We start from the raw sequence: 19,384 nt of genomic DNA, 5'->3' as shown, positions 1-19,384 counted from the left end.
AGGAACATTCTTCTGCTCTGTGTTGGAAAGACAGGATTTCATCCTATTCCTTAAGGCACGCAGCCTTTAAAGAAGGGAAAATAAAGTTGTGAAGTCCTTTGGATGCCTCTCATAATGCGTAACTGTAGGCAATTAACTAAAAACCCAAGTCATCCTGAGATAGAGAGCAGTAGTGAGAGAGAGACAAATGCTTTCAGAGGGCCATTCTGAGTCACAGGAGGATGGGAGGACCTTGAAAAAAAATCATTGAGCCCATTTTCCTTCCTCCAGGCAAGATCAGCTCCACCAAAACCACTCCTGACAGATGTTGGTCTGATCTCCTCCAGAATTTCTTCTGCTGCTATTTTAAGCCCATCGCTTTTCATGGGCACAATGAACTTGTTAAAAAAAAAAATAACAAGCAAATAGAAGCCTCTACTTGTCTGTGGAAAATCTGAACGTACCTGGTGAACTGTATTTCCCCTTGAGCTTTTTCTTCTACAGAAGAAACAACCCCTGTCTTCTTTGCTTCCCTCAATTGGGGTGATGCCTGGACCATTCCAATCTTGCTTGATGCCTTCTCCCACCCATTCCTACTGCCTGCCCTGGTGCTCTTGACTTTCCACTGCATACCCTCCAGTTTCTCTTCTTCAAGAGCAAGGATTAAAGACAAATATCTGGTCTTCTAAATTCTTGCATATAAATGTATGGAAAAGAGAAAATTGAATCAATGTCCTTGAGAACAAGTTTTGTCCTGTCCTAAGCAGAGACTGGATGGGCAGAGGACTGACTGTTGCTGTGAGCAAACAACAGGAGCAGCCTTAACTCTTACAGCCCCTTCCACATGTACTCCTCTCATCCCCTAACCCGAATAAAGGCAATGCAACTGCTAAAAATATGTGACAGTTGACTCTCTCCTGCACTCTTTTCCTCTTAAAAGAGAAAAAAAATCCTCCTGCTAATGGTTTGTAATCTCTCTGCCATTCCTCATGGCAAATAGCTGGTGGGTCTCAAAGGGCAGAGATGCTGACTTCTGCGACTTTCGTTCCCATAGATGGGAAGCACTAGCAGTGACAGCTCGAGCTGTGCAATGTGTTTTACTCAGGGAGGAGAGAAGATGGTGCAGCAGGAACAATGCAGATGAAGCTGCAAAGCAGTGCAAGCCACCAAGCGTTGACCTCACAGGTCCCCAAAAAAACAACCTGACCACCACTGTGCCTTCCGCCCAGCCATCCCTTGTGCCCCCTCCCCTCTGCAACAGTAGGAGGGCTCCAAGCATCTGGAGGTGGTGCTGGACCTCAGCCACAAGAAGGACAAGATACAAGAGATCTGCTCCAGCAAGGCATGGAGGCAGGCTTTTGGCCACTGTTCAGCTTGTTATTAATATCCCAGGCTGGGGGAAGGGAAAGCTGCTCTTCATTTCGTAGAGAAAGTGCTGAGAGGAGGGGGAGAGAGAGATTTGTTCGAGCTTTCCTCAGCCTTCAGGCTCTTGCTGCCCTGGAGGGTGTCTTGCAGGGATGTTTGCAGGTCAGCAGGAGGGCTCAGAGCTGTTCAGGTGCTTGGACGTATGTGTAAAACTCCTTTTTTCATTGTGTCTCCTGGTAGGTGGAAGTGAAAGGAGGAAGAAATTTGTTTGCTTAATTATTTATTTTTAATCCCAGCCGATGCTCCAGTCAGAGCAGAGAAACTCAGGCTGTTCTGGGGAGTTTCAGGATGAAAAGCACTTCTCTGCTCCTTCCACAGCGCGTGGCCAGCAAGGGAGGTGTCATTCCCCAGGGCTGCTCAGCCCACCGTTCCCCACAGGGCCAAATTTGTGCCATAATTGAAGCATCTGAGCTTCAGATAACATCACCTCCCTGGCAATTATTTGCTTGAAGGCAGCCTAGATACCAACATTTCCCTAAGAAATTTCAAGTGCAAAACTACTGGTCAGAACAGAAGGGGGATTGCCAGAAACAGCACCAGCAGGGGAGAGCTGGGGCAGGGACACGCTCAGTGAAACTTCCATGGGTAATGGTTATTTCCAGGCCATCCTTAACCTTTCCTTTTTCACTGAGGTTGGACGTGAGGCTCCCACAGATTGATTTGGATATCAGGAAGCCCTCCAGGAAGATCTTCAGTGACAGCTCCGCTTTTTATTTACCTACTGGAAAAGCCAAGGAGAAAGCAGAGAGCCCTGAGGGCACAGCAGGACAAGACCACAGGCCTGGACAGCCCACGTGCATTGCATAGAAGGAAAGCCCAGACCTGGTTTGTCTCCATGGAGCATAAATCAGCACGACACCAGAGAGGAGGCATCTGCCTTTGGAAAATGTCACCCTCATTCCAGGAGTCCTACGTCCCCTGCACGAGGCAGGCACAGAGCACACTCCTTCCTTCACAAGGCTTTTGTGGACTCACATTTAATTTGCCTTTCTGGGTGATCAGCTCTTTCTTCCCTTTCTGTAGCTTTGGATGATTAACCAGCCGGAATTTTCAAAGTGCTGTAACTCATTCCTCAAGTCTGTAAAGGACTCTTGCTGAAATGAGGCTTTCACATCCAAATGGCATTTAATCTAGGCTCAATATGTTTTTCCCACAGCTAAATGCCTCACCTTTATTCTGTCACCATCAGCAGCACTGAGCATTTTCCTGCCAAAGCACACTAAAGCCACCAAATACCACAAACCCAGGATCTTACTGAGCAAATAACTGGAGCCCAGCCAGCTGAAGCCCCACCGTACCCAGGCAGTGAGAACGTGGTTGTGCTTGTAAACAACTTGCAGGGAACACATGGAGCAGCCCCTTTCTGAACAGTCTGCTGGAACAGGAGCACATCTTCTGCGCCTGCACATCCATTGCTGTGGCATGAAAGGGACTATTCAAGACCAACCCATTGACCACACTATTGAGTTTATTCTGACCAGCAGCAGCTGCATCTAGAGCCAACCCCCATCCAGACACAATGAAGATGCTCAGCTGACAGTGTTAAGTAACAGAAAGCCAGACTGTTCAAATTAAACAGCCTTTGTGATTGTGTTTCGTAGGGACTCTCCTTCAATCACCATTAATGGCTTTAATAACTATGACTCCTAGCCCATTACCTGTGTTTTACATAAGCCATAATGCACAGTTTCTGACAAAGCCCTGAGTTTCTTGGACAACAGAGATCCCGGGGATTGCCTGCAGCATCACTGCTGTCAGAACACCTTATCTGGTAGGCTTTGTATGGTGCTTTTGCTCAGTGCTGAGATCCCAAAGCGTACAGACAGACAGGAGTGCAGCCCACCCCACAGCCAGGCAGGAGGCTGCTGTTACTCCTGTTTGCAGGGAAAAGCAAACCCACTTGGCAGCGGCCATTGCAAAAAGCAGAAGCTTGCTCTGCCCATAATACCAGCCCATCATACCAGAAGAAAGTTTGTATCTAGCAGTGCATGGAAATTATTTATTGCGACAGATCTTCTCCGTGCCAAGCTTTAAAAATTGCCTCGTTTCCCAAACACTTGAGACACATCCCTTTCACAGACAAGAGCTTCATTTCCCAGCAGCACTTGCTCCTGCTCCCACTCTGCCCACTTTTTCTCTCCAGAAGGTTCACACATGCCCACCACGTCCTCGTGCCCATCCCCTGCCATCCCACACCTCACTGAGTGCACCGAACCCACCACTGCTCTGACAGCACACGCATTTGCAATGTAATTCAGAGCCCTTCCCGCACATCTCATCCTTCAGTGCTGCATTGACCACTGTATGGATTTGCCCCATCCAGAGAACTCCAGCCCTGCTGCCTGCTCTGACAAGGTTATAGGCTTTCATGAACTTGCTTTCCTGCCTCGTAAGATTGCACTGATCGAGTGAGAAAAAAATGTCACTAGATCAGACCAATCCATAATAATTAGTATTTATGATGAGCCACAGTTCAAGTTAGAGAGGGCAAAACCAGGATTCAGATATAAATGGAAAGCAAGCTAGCAAGTGTGCTGGAGTCTGCTACTTGAACAGCTAGATTCCCAGATCTGGCAACAGCAGGAGGTGGAGGCTGCATGGGTGCTGGCTCTGTGGGGTCCCAGTAAAACCCTAACAACCCCACGAAAAGCAGTGCTCTCCTCTCTGCCCGTGGCGCTCCAGTCCAAACCCACACTGAAGCACAAACGCAATGAGTAAAAAGCCACCATAACAGCCAACATGGACATACAGAGGAACTGCTCCAGGGGTTCCTCCCAAGCATCACCTCCTGCAGCAGGAGGGGTGGTCACTGGTGGGACTGCAGGGGATCACAGCTGCCCAGTTCAACAGTAGCAATGCCTTCTGCTCTGGAATACTCCCATAGCTGGAGGCACAGGGTTCCCATTAAATGTCCTCAAGAGCAGCACAACCCGAAGAGTGAATTACACAGCGCAGGAGAAAGCCTGGGAGAAGGATGCAGGAGCACTCTATTAATACCTGCCTGCACTGTCATTGGCTTTAATCAGCACTAACAATCCCTCACTGTCAAGAGCATTTCCACTCACCCTCTAATTTTAAATAATTATTATAATAAGGATTCTACTAGAAAACATTACAAACAGCTTCCTTGTCACTAAAACTGCGCCTAGTAATTGAAAAACAAACCAGCAAAGGATTTATCAACTGCACATGCAAGAGAAAAAGAACATTAACTACCATGCTGCAAAACCCTTTACTTGTCATAATCTATTAGGTGTTTCATTACACATCCTGCTGAAGCTGCAAACGCATGGAAACCCAGCCAGTGTGTGGGAAGGAAGGGCCTGAAGAGGAAAGATCTTCCTGGGCAAATAAGATTTGTTAGTGTAGTCTTCCTCAGATGAAACAGCTGTCAGGAGGACAGAGCTCCTGCTCAGGAACACGAGGGTTTCTGGGTGTCTGGAAGCTGCCCGCTCAGCCACACGCAGCTCACGAGGGTGCAAAATCCTTGACTCACATCAGCATCACCCACAGCTGAGTTGATTTTGTGCACTGACTTCCACTCGTTACATTAATTCCAGTTTGGGGAGAAAGTAGGACGTTCCTGCCTTTGAAGCTCTCACCACTAACACAGCTTTGAGACTCGTGGTGCTGGAATCTCCGTGCCAGTGCAGAGGTGCAAACCTCGTTAAGACAAAGGAAGAAATGCGGTACTCTCCCTGATCAATTAATTATGTTTTAATTAGGTGGCACACTGCTGGGTGCTGCCCACAGAGCTGGGTGCTTGTGCTGTCCAGGGACGTGCAGCAGGAGCTCAGGACCAGTTCCATACTCAAAACAACTGCATGATCACCATGCAAGCCACAGCCAGACCATCCAAAATAGGCAATGCACAGTACTATGAGAGCAGGAGCACAGCATTTCTGGGCTGAAGGAGGAGGGATGGAAGTGCTGGGGAGCCTTGTCAGCACAGTGCCCACTCCATCACCCCACCTCCACTGTTCAACACCACCAGGATGCTCATTTTAGGAAACGAGCATTCAGCTCTACCTGTTTTACAGCCACAGAAGTGGAAGAGCTGCTTTGTCTCTATTCCTTCCCTCACCCTGGGAAGTCAGGGTGGAAAACGGAGCCAATTAATTGCATAAAAACAAAACAGCAGCATAAATTTAATTATTTAAAAACTGTTTAAAAAAAATATCAGTGGCTGTTAAAGCTGCTCTCTGCACAGCAGCAGAACTCTGTCACCAGGAATAACCACAACATATGATCCTCCACCATCCCTACCCAGGTTCTTTAAGTACTCCCCCACGCAGCACAGTAACAATATAGAGAAAGATCACCCTTCCCTTTTCATTAAGCACGGATGTGAAGTTCAGAGAGGACGATTTGCTTATAAACAGGAAGAATTGGGAAAAGACCCATAAATCTCATCTCTGTCTCTTATTTGCCTTTGCACAGGCTCAGCTCTGTTCCTAAAGAGCTGCTCTTTACGTGCCGCCAAATTCTCCTCTGCTTTTTACTGTCCTTGAAAAGGGAGACACTGAGCTTTGACTTAAATTTATTATTGATAATAAAATAAATAAGCAATCATTGCAAAAAGCCCTAAAACGCTTTCATGCTTAATTTAAATGCACCAATACCACATTTGGGATAATCTCATGAGCAGATGCGGGAACGAAGATCACGTAAAATAACATCAGCAAATTATCTAGTTGCCAACACAACTTTCTGATAATAAAAGGCAGCTCAGGACAATTTACCATTGTTTAGGCTAATTTATTTATTTATCCATATATAATAGCACAGCCTTGGGGGAAATGGGGAAGGGGGGGAGGAGAAGGGAGCAGGAAATAATTGGAGTTGATTTATTTGTATTTTATTCGCTCTCAACTGGGACAAAGCAAGAAGAGGTGGAATATTTTATAGGAAATCATCTCAGGAAAACAGGTTCTCTTTGGAATAAGCTGTGGTTTGGTTGTGGGCTGTGCACCAGGCTGAAAGCAAATTGGGCAGCAGCAATCCCATGGGCCCTGGAGAGTGGCTGTTTCCATCCCCACCAGTGGGGAGATCCATTCTTTCCTTCAATAAATCCATTTCTCCCTGCTGAAAATTGTGATTTCTGTGAAAAGGCCATTTTCCTGTTCAAATGCCAACCCAATCTGGAAATTACAGAGGCCCCAACAGTGGAAAGCCTGAAAAGGTTAAAGGGAGCCTGAAAGCTATTTGGGAACATGCGGCCACCTCTGTGGGAGGGCACACTGTTTCAGAGGTGGAGCAGCAGCACCTGGTCTCTGTGTGACATGTTTTCTGAAGCATGCAGTGATGTATGCCTTCACCTGCTGCAGGCTTGACAGGAGCAGAAGATTTAGGGAGAAGAATGGAAAAAGCTCAGTTCAAACCCAAGATTTGATGTGCTGAAGACATCTACATGCAGGGAGGCAATCCTGCTGCTTAGCAAGTCACCAAGGGATGCTGCCCAGCCTCGAGGTCCCCAAATCCTAGAAGATTGCCTGCACACATCAAGATTTGAAACTATTTTCTCCAATAAGAAAGCAACCAAAGGGATTGCTTTTAGCTGGTCTTGTTGCTTCTGAACTCAGATCAGATTTAGACTGAGAAAAATGTGCATGAATTTCAGCAAAGCAGAAGGCAACTCTCTTAATTGCCAAGCTGGGAACGTGGTGACAAAACCCAAAAAAGAACGAAACCTGACAGACCATTCTGGATTGAAGCTTAGCAGAAAGATTCCTAGTGAGCTCCTTGCTGCAGAAGTTTGCTGTATGAAAGCATTTCATTGCACGTGAGCTGGAAGAGGTGCAGTCAGGATCATCACCAGAACCAATGGGAGCAGCAGTGTGGGTTGGAGAGCTGCTGCTGGGATCACCCAAGCCCTCTTGGCTCCTGCATAACCACACAAGCTTAATTATTTCATGGCTCATAGATCATCCCAAGTTGGAAAGGACCCTTAAGGATCCGAATCCTATTTTACTTAAGTCTTGCTTTTGCATCAATATCTTCATGCAAGCAGTAAGACAAGATTCCTCTAACTCCCATATTATTGCTCATGTCCCAGCCCACCACAGAGCTGGATAAGGACCAGAGGGGCTTCGCTCTCTGCCTTTGCAGGGTTCCCACAGAATGCCCTCTCCAGCAGCATGCAGCTTCACTCCAGCTTGGTTTCTTCAGCTGACACTGTGCATCTAGGAACTGTAAGCCCTGAACCTTTCCAACAGTATGTTTGTTGTTTTCCTTCCTCTGTTATCCATTTATCATCTTTATACATCAAAGCAGCCTATTTATAGTTGCCTTCTGGAAGCTCTGAACAGCTCCTTTGGCTGTAGTAGGAACTCTTAGCCAAAGGCCACATCAAGCAAGCACACAAACTGAGAAAGATCTGTCTTCGTTGCAGATAGGAATGCTCTTTCAACTCTGTGTATAGACAAAACCAAATGGGAACAAGGCACCCAGTTCTCTCAGGGATTCTCAGCCCCTTCTGTTAGAACAGCGCCTTACATTTCCCCAGCAATAGACACTGCTGCAAGTCTTTTTTTCCTCAGAAAGATTGAGAAGAAGCATTTCATTGCTGCTGAGATTGCAATTAATGGTTTAATTTAGCTTTTCAGATTGCTTGAGTCTAATTATTCCACTAGGTGGACCCGATATTGTTCTCAGTGCCCTGTGCTACTAAGGGCTGATGAAGTTCCCTGGGACACATTTGGAGCAGAAGGACATTACTGACACAAACACGTCACCGACACAGCACAGTGCTGGGTAGCCCTGCCTTGCAGGATTACAACACCCTAAAATGCTAAAGCTCCATTGCAATTTCTTCTTGCTCCCACATCAACATTACATCCATGGGAAAACATCTCCCTTCAGTTCTTTTCTTTGAATGCGTGTTACAACAATCTAACTTAAACTACAGCTCCATTCCATGCATGATGCTCCTCAGGGCTGCCTCTCACTCTTGTGTTATGGAAGAAAAAAAAAAATGACAAGTAGCAGAAAAAAAAAAATGGTATTACCCTACTCTGCTGTCTGCCTCACTGCCCGCTGTCAACCCAGACATCATACATGCACTTCTCCTGTGAACATCTGCTGTGCTGCAGGATGGATGTCCATCCAAACAAGACAGCAATGTCTGTTGCTTTTGGCACGCAGGTAAGCTGCTCCATTGGCATTCCTGCTCTCCCATCCATCTAAGAGCTGCAGACAGCTGCGTATCTTCAATATTTTATTGACCTCTGCCACCACCTGAAATCCCCAAGCAGTTTAATTTCTGCTTTACTAAGTCTACTGAAAGGGAAAGCGTACCCAGAGAGATTTTCAGCCAAGATGACTCAAGACAGAGTCCTCAACTGAACTCCCCAATGGCTCAGCCATTTTCAGCTCCTTTTGCTTGCAAGCACAGATGAAACAAAAGAACTCAGCTCTCAGATAGGATAGGTAGGCACAGCTGACCTCTGCCAGTGGGGTGTCTGGGCCCAGTGCTGGGGAGGGCTGAAGTTACGCTGAGTGTTACTGCATGCAAAGGCACAGTCAATTCCTGAAATGAGCAGTCCTAGGGAGCTGGCATGGCCTCACTTGCAAGCTAACTGCAGGTTTCTTTCAAGTCTTTTAGAGAATTACTAGAAAAATAGCAGTACTTTCTCTAAAATTCTTAGAGAAAAGCAGCCTACTACAGCTAATGCCCAATACTATGTCTTGAGCAGAATTAGAGCACTTACAGCGTTGCTAAGTGTGACTAAGAGATCTTAATTACAAAATCATTATGGTTTGGAAAGAGCTCTCAGCTCCCCGATTCCAACGCATCCCCACTGACCACATCACTTCATGCCACATCTCCACATTTCTCAAATACTTGCAGAGATGTAATTGCAATACCCAGACCGAGGCAGCAGGAGGACATTTAGGGACGCACAACCCAACCTGCCGCACTGCTCAGCAGCCACTGGGTTCCTCCAGCCACTCTCACAACCAACACACACCAAAGCTGGAGAGAAACCAGCCTGCTTGTTTCTGCAAAGGCAACCTCTACCTGTCCCTGGAGATCACATCATGGCCACTGACCCAAGAACAGAGCAATGAATAGCAGATTTCAGAGAGGCTCAGTTGGTTCACTGCCATCACCTCCACGAGCCCATGCTCTAACAGACCCAGCACTGATGAGCTCTGCCCTTCAGACGAGGGCTCTCACATCAACAAAGCAGCTTCAAACCAGGAAAAGCTAAGTAACAACCAAGATCACTCAGCTGCCAGGTACTCACCCAGAAGCAGCACTCCTCCTTGCTCTGGCCTGCAAACAGCAACTAGTTCCCCCTGTCAGAGTACTTATGCCTTGGTGCAGGTGGAAGCTAATTAGCCTTTCTCACTCATCTCATTTTCACCTGTTTCAATTAGCACCCTCTCTGCAGATCGTGAGAGTGGGGGAGAAACCTTGCAGATTTAACCCTTTCTTGACAGCCCCCAGTTAAGAAGATGCCTTTCTCCCCCTGTATCCACGTGCTGCTATCAGTTCTGGACACCTCCTTGCCCTTGGTGATGTTTCCCCAGCTGCAAAGCAGTGTGAGCAGATGCATTTCCCAACCAGCATTTACTGCTTAAGGCAACAGCTATTTTCCTGCAAATTCACCCCTTTTTAGCCAGCATGAGCAATTATGTGTATTGTCAGATTTGTGCAGCGTCAAACAGGAGGTTTAGTGCAGAAGGAGCTGGAGAATTGCTTGATCACACAGACCTCCCTGAGATCGTTAGACAATAAAAGTGATAGTTTTCTTTGTTTTATTTTGACCTTAACAGCTTAAGATTCTGCATAACGTCTGCTGATGAGCAGCAATTCATGGAAACCCCCATGATTTAATCTACCTCTACCCACATCTTGAGCACTGCTAACATGAAGAAATGCTGCCTGTGCAATGGTGGCAATTGACATTCATGGGGGTGTTCTGGGGCATCCTGAGTCATCCCATCTCTATATGCAATTAATATATAGGCACATGCTTTTACATAGCACCTCTGTCTCTTTGGGAGTTTGTAAAATTATCCGAAGCAGAGCCGCCAGGACCCAAACTGAACTCCCTGCTTCCCCTTGAAAACCTGTCATGCTGGTGCTTGTTTATCTACAGTCACAGAATGGTTTATGTTGGAAGGGGCCTTGAAGATCACTGAGCTCCATCCCCCAATTATTCCAGTCTCTTCCCTGGAATAATTGTCTACGATCCAAAGCTGATCAACCAGTGGGTGACGTGGCCCAAGAAAAATACACAGTTGGAGATGCACCAGTCTGCCTGATTTCTCCAACTTACATGATAATCCTACATCATACTTTATAATGACTAACCCTCCAGCTGTGTTTTTTTGCGCTCCTGAAATATATTAATGTCAGCTTCTTTGCCCAGTGTTAGGCATTAAAGGCACTGCTGGATTTGAACTGTAATCCTCGATGCAAAAGTGTAATCCAAGCAGGACGAGTACACGCGTGTATAACTGGCCAAAACACCAGATTAAAGGAGCAGCATCTGCCTCCAAACTGCCTTTGGAATTCCTGTGCCACTCGGTGCAAGGAGATGAAACAACTCAGGGGTTTAATTTCCATTTCAAACCAACGCAAATCCCCATTTCTCATCTTTTCTCTGAGTTTTGGGGAAGATTACAGAGAACCCATCAGGGTTCTTGCTCTGCCAGGGACACGAGCCCCCATTCCTCCCCCTCCTCTCACATGGGGTGCAATGGAAGACATCAAACTGCTGCTTGCTGGCATTGCCACAGCCTTCCCAGGCTGTGGGTTGGCGGAGGAGCTGTGTGTGAGAGTCTGGGGAGTCTGCAGGACTGAGTGGAACAGCTTTCAATTATCACGAGCCTCACACATAGTAATGAAAATAGCATCCTGCAGAGCTGCAGTCGCTACCAGCAAGGACAGCTTCCAGTGCAGGCAGCAGCCTCTGTTTCTCTCCTGCGTGGCTGAATATCCAACCCACACGTTGTGCTGCACAGACAGTACGAAGGACAAAGTCCTTGAAGCAGAAGGGACGGACTCGTTTGTACCAGCTGAGGTCTGGCTGCTGGGTGTCATGCCCCTGCTCAACATGGAAATCGGTGCCTGGTGCCTGGATCTTTAGGAACAGATGCCAGCCTGTGCTGGAGGCATTTGCACAGAGCTCACAAAGCCCCTCTCTCTCCCGGCATACCAGCCGTTTGCCATCTCTGCTGCACGCTATTCCCACAGCTCAATGGTGTAAACCACAGCCCCAGAGCTGAGCTGCTCAGGATGGTGTTCACCTTCCCCACCTCTCCCACCACCCTGCCTGCTGTCCTTGATCAGAGCATTGCAGCAGAAGGACCCATCTGCACATCCTCATCACAGTCACTCCCCCTCTCTTTGCCCATACTCCGCCCTGCACCCTCATTTGCAATTTTCACATGTTTTTGCTCCATCTCCCTGGACTATAAATCAAATACCCGAGAAAGGCAAGCTGGGCTGACAGAAGACATCAGCAATAAGCCAGGCAAGACAAGAGATACCATGGCAGCAGAAAACAGGACAGTGCTTTAATAATAGCATCTATTTTATTTATCATGCCATCTAAAAGTTCTTGCTGCCTGCGCCTGAATGCTGAGTGCCAGGGGATGGGAGGGACAGATGGAATATAATAAGATCTGACCTGAGCTGTTGTGGAGAGCAGAAACAAAAGATGAATGGGAAAGAATCTGTGGGATAAAAAATAGCCCCGGTAAGGCAGGTCTTCAGGTGCTGCCTTCTCTTTCTCAAATCTTTCCTGGCTGAGATGCAGTGACACAACCCCAGTGTTGGGTATGTCTCCCCATATGGGGCTGACATGGGGTTACCACGTTCTCTATTATACCTGATATTCTAACAGCTTAGTATAAAATGCCATGAAAGGAACCTCCCACATGTTTTTCATGGAAAAATAGGACGACCCAAAGTGCCACGGTATGGCAGCCAGATTCCTTAGGCTTACAAACCTTCCTGGAAGGACGTGCTCCTCCAAAGCCTTGTCCTCACTCCAGCTTTGTTGTTGCTTGACACACAGCAAAGTGGAGCAGAATCTTCTAAATATAGAGTTTTTTAATGGCTGCGAGTGGTGAAAATATCCTGGATCCATTTATCTTTGCAAGGGAGCACTATGGGGATTTAATAATTAAACTGAGAGCATCCAGTTGCTATGGAGCTTTTACCAGTCCCTGTATCCATCATCCGGAGGAAAGTGGGTCAGCATAGCTTTCTGCAGCCACCACTTCCCAGACCTGGTTCCTCTCTCCTAGAGCAGCACTCAAGCCTGTTGTGTTGGCCAACCTCACCTCTCATCATCTCCCGTGACAGTGAGCGGCTCTGCAAGTGATTCTTTGGAAGAGTTGTTATTATAGACACAACCCATCCCGGCTCCTTCCTTCCTTTGGGAAATCCACATGCGTTTGTTGATCACTTTTAACTGGGTTTGCAGAGAAGGTCACAGCAGCTGCGCCCTCCCTGGATCCAGGAGAGGAAAAGCCAAAGCAGACAGCTGAGCAGCTGTCCTCAAGGTGGTTTTGACCTTATCAGATGCAGGCAATGTAGGAAAGTGCATTAAGAAAATACAGCTGGCACAATTAGGCAGATGCCTCTGAGGCTGGGACAGGGAGAGCTCCTGCATGGCCAGCATGGGCTGCAGCACATCTGAAAACCAGCAGGCAGTGGAAAGCAGCAGGATATGTGCATATATTACAGATTAATTATAATCTCTCAGACCCTCGTTTGGAGGAGTTACTATTACGTTCAGTGCGAGAACTTTAAGATTTTCTTTAATTGGACCAACCTCCAGCAGTGATTAGAGCTTTGCTGTCTCAAAAATATGCCAAGGTGGGAAAGTCTGTCCTGAAATAACACAGCCTAACACAGCTGATGCTGAGCCCATCAGCGGTGGGGACAGCACTGAGATCCTGGACCCACCTGCACCACCTCCATGCCACACATCAGCTCCTATGGGGCAGCAGCAGCCCTGCCCTGCTGGGAGGGCTCTCCCCTTTGCATCAACATAGGCTCAGGGCACAGGTGGCCAAAACAGAGCCTTAAGAAGAGTTACATGCAGAAGGAGAACACCAAGGGATTTGTTTCCTTACAAATACCCACAGCTCCTCGCCAAGATGGTAATTTATAAACCTCGTTATGCCATAAAAATAAATCGGCTGGATACTCCGGAGCACCACGGCTTTGACGCAAACGCAACGAAGGCCTCTTTTGGATGTTAGCAGTAAGAGCTTGAAGAGGAAGAGGGCCATAAAGGGGTGATGGATGGTGCTGTGGCAGGAGAGCCTTCTGCTGGGTGCACATCCAGCTCAGCCCAAAAGCAGCACTGAGAGACTGCCAGCAGCTTGCAGAGCCCCACACCCGGGCTCTCATTAGCCACAGAGCTGAGCCAGGGTCGGGCTGAGCCAAATGCAAAATCTACTTAATAAGGCTTAATTAAAATGCGGAGCTGGTATCGTCCTGCAGCTGCAGGCACATCAGCTTTGTCATTAGTACCAGAGGGTGCTGGCAATTAGCACAGTGCCGGCAATTGCTTGTTTGCTGCTTGTGTCAGGATCACTGCTGTTCTTTGCTGTTCAGAAGAAGGGCTGCAGACCCCACACACCTCCAGTTGAGCTGGAAACTGAGCCTAGCTCTGGGTTATGTATGGAGAGCTGGCAAAGGTTCAGGGTGCTCAAGACACAGGGAACTGCAGGGAAAGAGGAGGTTACCTAATTTCGGTGTAAGAACTAATACCGCAACATAAAAAAAAATAAATTAAAAAAAAAAATCTTTCTTTGATATTTTTTAAACAAAGGGATGGTCCCAGAGGTGAGCTCAGGCCCTGCCGGAGAGGAAGGAAAGCAGATTGTGCAACTCTGAGAGTTTCCAGTGCTGTTCTTTGCTCCTGAGGTTGTACCTTGTGCATTTATTTATGTGCCACTGACTTAATTAGCTGCTCTCCTATCTCAGGTGGCAGCGAGATGAATCAGCACTCCTGTGCCATGCGAGGTCTGCGCTCAGAGCAGCCCCATCCCTGCCAGCAGCAGGGGCTGTGCACGCTTCATGCAGGACCCCGAGCAGAGGCACCGTCACCATGTTGGCTGCACCTCGGGCTGAGGAAATCCAAGGCCCAGGGTTGATGGAGGGATGCGAGCAGGGCTGATCTTCTCCAACCCCTCGCATCCCAGGGGTTCACTGCAGATCAACTGGGGCTTATAGGGCTGCAAGTCAGCAGGCAGAAAGCAGCTGAAAAGGCTCCCTGTCCTTTGCCTTCACGGCTTTTCCTTATGGTGATTCTCCTCCCCATCCTGCCATCCCACCTACACCTGCGGAGCTGCTCTGCAGACCCAGGTGGGTTGGAGCTGGGGGACATTTGGGTCTGGAGCTGTGCTGAGCAGTGCCTATGGCTGCAGAACAGATCACCCTGAGCACGTGCAGCCACTGCACAGCTGCTCTGCCTTCTCTGCTGCCTTTTGCTAAACCTCCAGCAGAATACATCTCTTGCTATTTCTTATGAGCTATGCCCACACGGCCATGCTCAAAATGATAAAAGCCTGAATGAAAAAGTTTTACACATTTTTCCCATGGCCTGGCTTCACTTTTCATCAGTGTTTCCCTGCAGCGTCTCCAATATTGCATTATAGAGCAGACACATGTCTCTGTGAGCCAGATGTTTGAGCTCCAGCATCCCAACCTGCAATTCCTCCTGGCTCGGGAGAAGGGCTGGCCTCAAATTCCTTCTCCAACATCATGCAAGGGGCACGAAGCACTGAGTGGAGCCAGTGCCTATGGAATGGTGCAGGATGCAGCCACTTTCCCAGCTTTCCCTTCCTTTCGTTTGGACAGGCTTTGTAGCTAGCAGATGGGAGTGGGCTGCAGTATTATTTGATTGCTACCTATTTATGGCAGCCTCACAATATTCTGTTCAACCAGGGCAAGAAACCCATCACAGGGGTTGGACATGTGTGTGGGAAGGCGTTAGGATCTGCTTTTATTCCTCCCAGAGATTATGCAACGTGCAACGAGGTGTCCCATGGGCATGTGGATGTGTTATGGGGCTGCAGGGGCTGTGCCACCCCATGTGTGCAGGGAAGTGGGCTCCTCCCAGGGACAGAACCTCCTGGTGAACCTCACAGGGAAGGAAACTCACAGGGCTTTGCATGGCCCTGAACACTCCTATCACTCACATCCATCTACCCACAGGCAGGGCAGAGCAGAGACTGGTGTCAGAGCAGCCCTTGCACCGCACCGGGATTGCAGCTTTTATTACTTCCACAGCAGAGGCAACATGATTTATTGACGCTTTTTTTATTTCCCAGTAGCTCATCCAGTGCTGTGTGTGTAAGGAAGATAAACTGTCTCATTATTTTCCTGATCTCTAATCATGTCACATTTTCAGATACGCCGCGGTGACGGTGACATGTTGGCGTTTTGGTCTGCTGGGATGCAAAACAAAACATCCAAAAAACAGAACAAAAAAAAAAAGAGGGGAAGGATGAAGGGAAGAAAATGCAAGAGTGTGATTCTGACCCCAAACCAACAATGCCTTGGCCTTGCTTCAAAGACCAGCACTACCACGTGACTGTCTATGGGTGCCCATGGGCAGCAGCGGTGCTGGGATGTGTTGGGGGTGCTGGGACATTGCTGGTGTGGATCTGTGGGCTCTGGCTCACCACCCGCCTGCAAGATGCTTTATATGTAGGGCAAACACTGCACTGGAAACGTTTGTTGTTTTGTGTTGGTTTTTTTTTTCTTTTTTTTAAAATGCTATCATTAAGCAAGGGAATAATATGACCAGATGCTCTGCAAGAGACTGCTGGATTCATCAGTGAACAACAGAGAAGCTGTAATGATTAAACATATTAGACAGTGAAAGACAACAGAGGATTAATTTCAGCACTTAATTAGAGTACCTCTAATCTTCCCCTCCATCACGATTTTCCTTCTCTTCCCTTCTCTCTTTGTCCACATGTGCTTCCAGAGAGCATCCTTCAGGGAAGAGGGAGGTGTGAGATATGCCAATGTTTATTTTAACAGCTCCTTTTTTTAGGGCTCTGCTGTGAAGATGCTCCTCCTGTCGCTTGTTGCTATGGGGTAAAACAATCCACGTTCCCTGGTTGGGTGATTTTTCTCCCTGGAGGATGCCCTGGGAGCTCCCAAGGTGCTGATGTGTCTTTGGCAGAGCCCGAGGGCTCCTGTGAGGTCTGGAGAGAGGTGTGCTCACATTTGACACAGCAGAGTACTTTCAACACTGGCTTAACAGATGGGAATTACAATATTAATAACACATTTAATATTTAAAAGGCAAAACATATTAGGACGACCCCAAACTCTCAGGTCTGGTAGCCTGTTTCCAGCAGCAGTGAGTGCTGTGTGCTTGCAGCAACAAGCTCCTCACATTTCCCATAAGATCACAACGCCCCTGGGACAAATCTCTAGGTCTGTAGGATGACCATCCCATGCTTTACTCCCATGTAGTTTAACCTCAGAGCTGTGGCCAAACTGGAGTGTTTTACTGGAGTTCTTGATCCCAGTGCTGTGCTGGAGATGCTCTCCCTGGCTCTGAGGTGGGGAGAGCACCTGTGCATGGGATTTGAGCATCTGGCAGGCGTGGAGCATCCTCTGCTCACTCACATTATCATAACAGAGTAACGGCGCCTAGCAATTAAAAGTCTGACAGTTTTTTTCCTGTGCAAAATGCCAGTTCATTGAGTTTTTGAAAGTATAATGTTATGGCTAAAATCTGGGCACAGGGCCCTGCTCGTTTCCAGCAGCTTTCCTCCCCTCTGTCATCCCTGGAGTGATGGATGCACTGTGAGCACCTGCGCTTGGGCACTGAGCGCATCTGGAGCAGTGCTTCAGGATGCTCTGTAGGAAACTAGGATCTGCAAAGCACCTGGGCTGCTTTCCCTGTCACCACAGCACTACTGCAAGCCGTGCCCTTGCTGGCATCCCCCTACCCAACCCGTGCCCAGGTCACTCCACACTTGCCCATCCTGTAGTCCCCGTGCCACCATACTGCCATTGTACCTGCAGTGAGCCCCGTGCTCACAGCTGCCATCCCCAACAAACCCACGCTCAGCCACTAATTTACAATCCCAGCACAGCCACCCAGGTTCACCCTCATGGCTTCACACTGCGGAATTGCAATAAAACTTTAATTGAATGCCTCCTTCACAAGGGGACCTCTGCGAGCTGATGTCAGCCCCTCCGAGTGACCCTTTGCAGACACAGCGTGTCTGTTTTATTATGGCATGCCATGGCCAATTTAATGGGAAAAGGAGACTTCTCAGGCTACAGAGAGGAAATGCTTTAACATTCATTCAAAGTGACAGTGCCCTAGTGCAATATGACTGGTAAATGCTAAATTGCCACAGATGGCAGGTTTATGTTTCTTCTCCCCAAGGTCCCTTCCCTGCGTCGCTGGGGGCTCAGTGAGGAGGGACCCACTCAGCTGCTGCAGGTGCTGCTCGGGCTGTAGACACCATTTATATCGGGTAGCTGCATCCTCAGAAAGTGCAGAAATGGGTAAGTATGAACAGAAAACGGTGTGAAAAATAATCATCCTGGGAGCGAGGGGATTTTCCAAAGAGCAGGTCTCAAAAAGCCAAAGGGAGGGCAAGAAGCTGAGATCCCATCGAGAAGGAGCTGCAAAACCACTCCAAAGCTCAGAGAACTCTGCCGTGCCAGAGGGTGGGAAAGCACTGGTGGGCAAATGAGGCAATGCCCCCAGCTGGGGCTGCCAGTGTTCCCCTATGCTGCTCCCTGTGCCAGGTGAAGGGGCTTCTCAGGGCCTTTCACCCCCATACGCAGCAAAGTCACAAAGCCACCAGGGCCCGCAGTGCCCGCGGATGCCTGCACAGCAAACGCCTTATGTAAGCACTCCTTTGCATTCCTCCTCTCGTTCCTTTTTTTGGGTTTTATTTGACAGATTTGCTTAAAAAACAGCGTGGGAATACAAACGACATGTTCAATACAGATCAGCTCGCAGCTTTACAACATCCCAAAGAACATAAGTACCATATTATCAAAAGTCCTCGGCGCAGGCTGAGAACAAAGGCCCAGCGCTGCAGAAAGGTGATGCTTGTCATGCACTGCACAGAGCCGTCCTCGGTGACACGTGTCCTCCTGCAGTGATTGGACAACGGCCACCAGCCTGTCCCACCTGCGGGCCCAGGGACTGCTCTGCAGGAGGATGATGCTGTACGCGGTTGGTTGATGCTCGGTGGGCTGATTCCTGCTGCAGGCAGGCTGCATCCCTCTGTGCGCTCGCCGGATGCGATGTGGAGACGGCCATCGCTCCCCAACCACTTGGGATCCATTTTTAGGAGGTTTTAAGGAAGACCTTGCACTCATCTGTGTTTATCCCAAGATGAGAACCACTGCGGCTCCAGCGATGCCTCTGCCCCAGCTCTGCAGATACTGGGAACAGCTCAGCATGGGGTGGTTGAACGGCCACCCACCTTCCTCTTTTTTGGGCCATCGCAGCAGCTCTGGCAGCAGGCACACCGAGGAACCCAGGCGAGGCATGTGCAGCTCAGTGCCTTGCAGGAGAGACCTATTTTTCTTCTGTGTTCGTGTCTCAGAGCTGCACTCCTCCAGCAAACAGCTTGCACGGCACAGTGACTGTAATCCATGCCCATCTGGCTTTTACTTGTGCATGAAGGGCCTGATCCTGCAACGTGCTGCCAGGAGATGCTGAGCCTTGTACTCCTGCTGCCCCCCAAATGGAGCATCTCAGCACATACCTCACCTGGCAGGAACGCATCTGAGGCAAATTACTATAAAGAGGGATGTGTACAATTTGTTTTTATAGTTACAGCGCAGTAAAAGCGGAGTTATTAGGGAGTCAGCTCATAATTGCCCTCTTAATGAGCCTTACTCTTTTTCATTCATTCAAAGACTGTCATCTCTGTTGTATCAGGTACATAAAGCTTCATTGACATAGTTTATGACTTTATTAAACCTAAGGATTTCGTATTAATACCGGTC

The sequence above is a fragment of the Tetrao urogallus genome (genome assembly GCF_951394365.1).
Source record: "Tetrao urogallus genome assembly, chromosome: 19".
Taxonomy (NCBI): Eukaryota; Metazoa; Chordata; class Aves; order Galliformes; family Phasianidae; genus Tetrao; species Tetrao urogallus.
Note: the sequence above shows the minus strand (reverse complement) of the source record.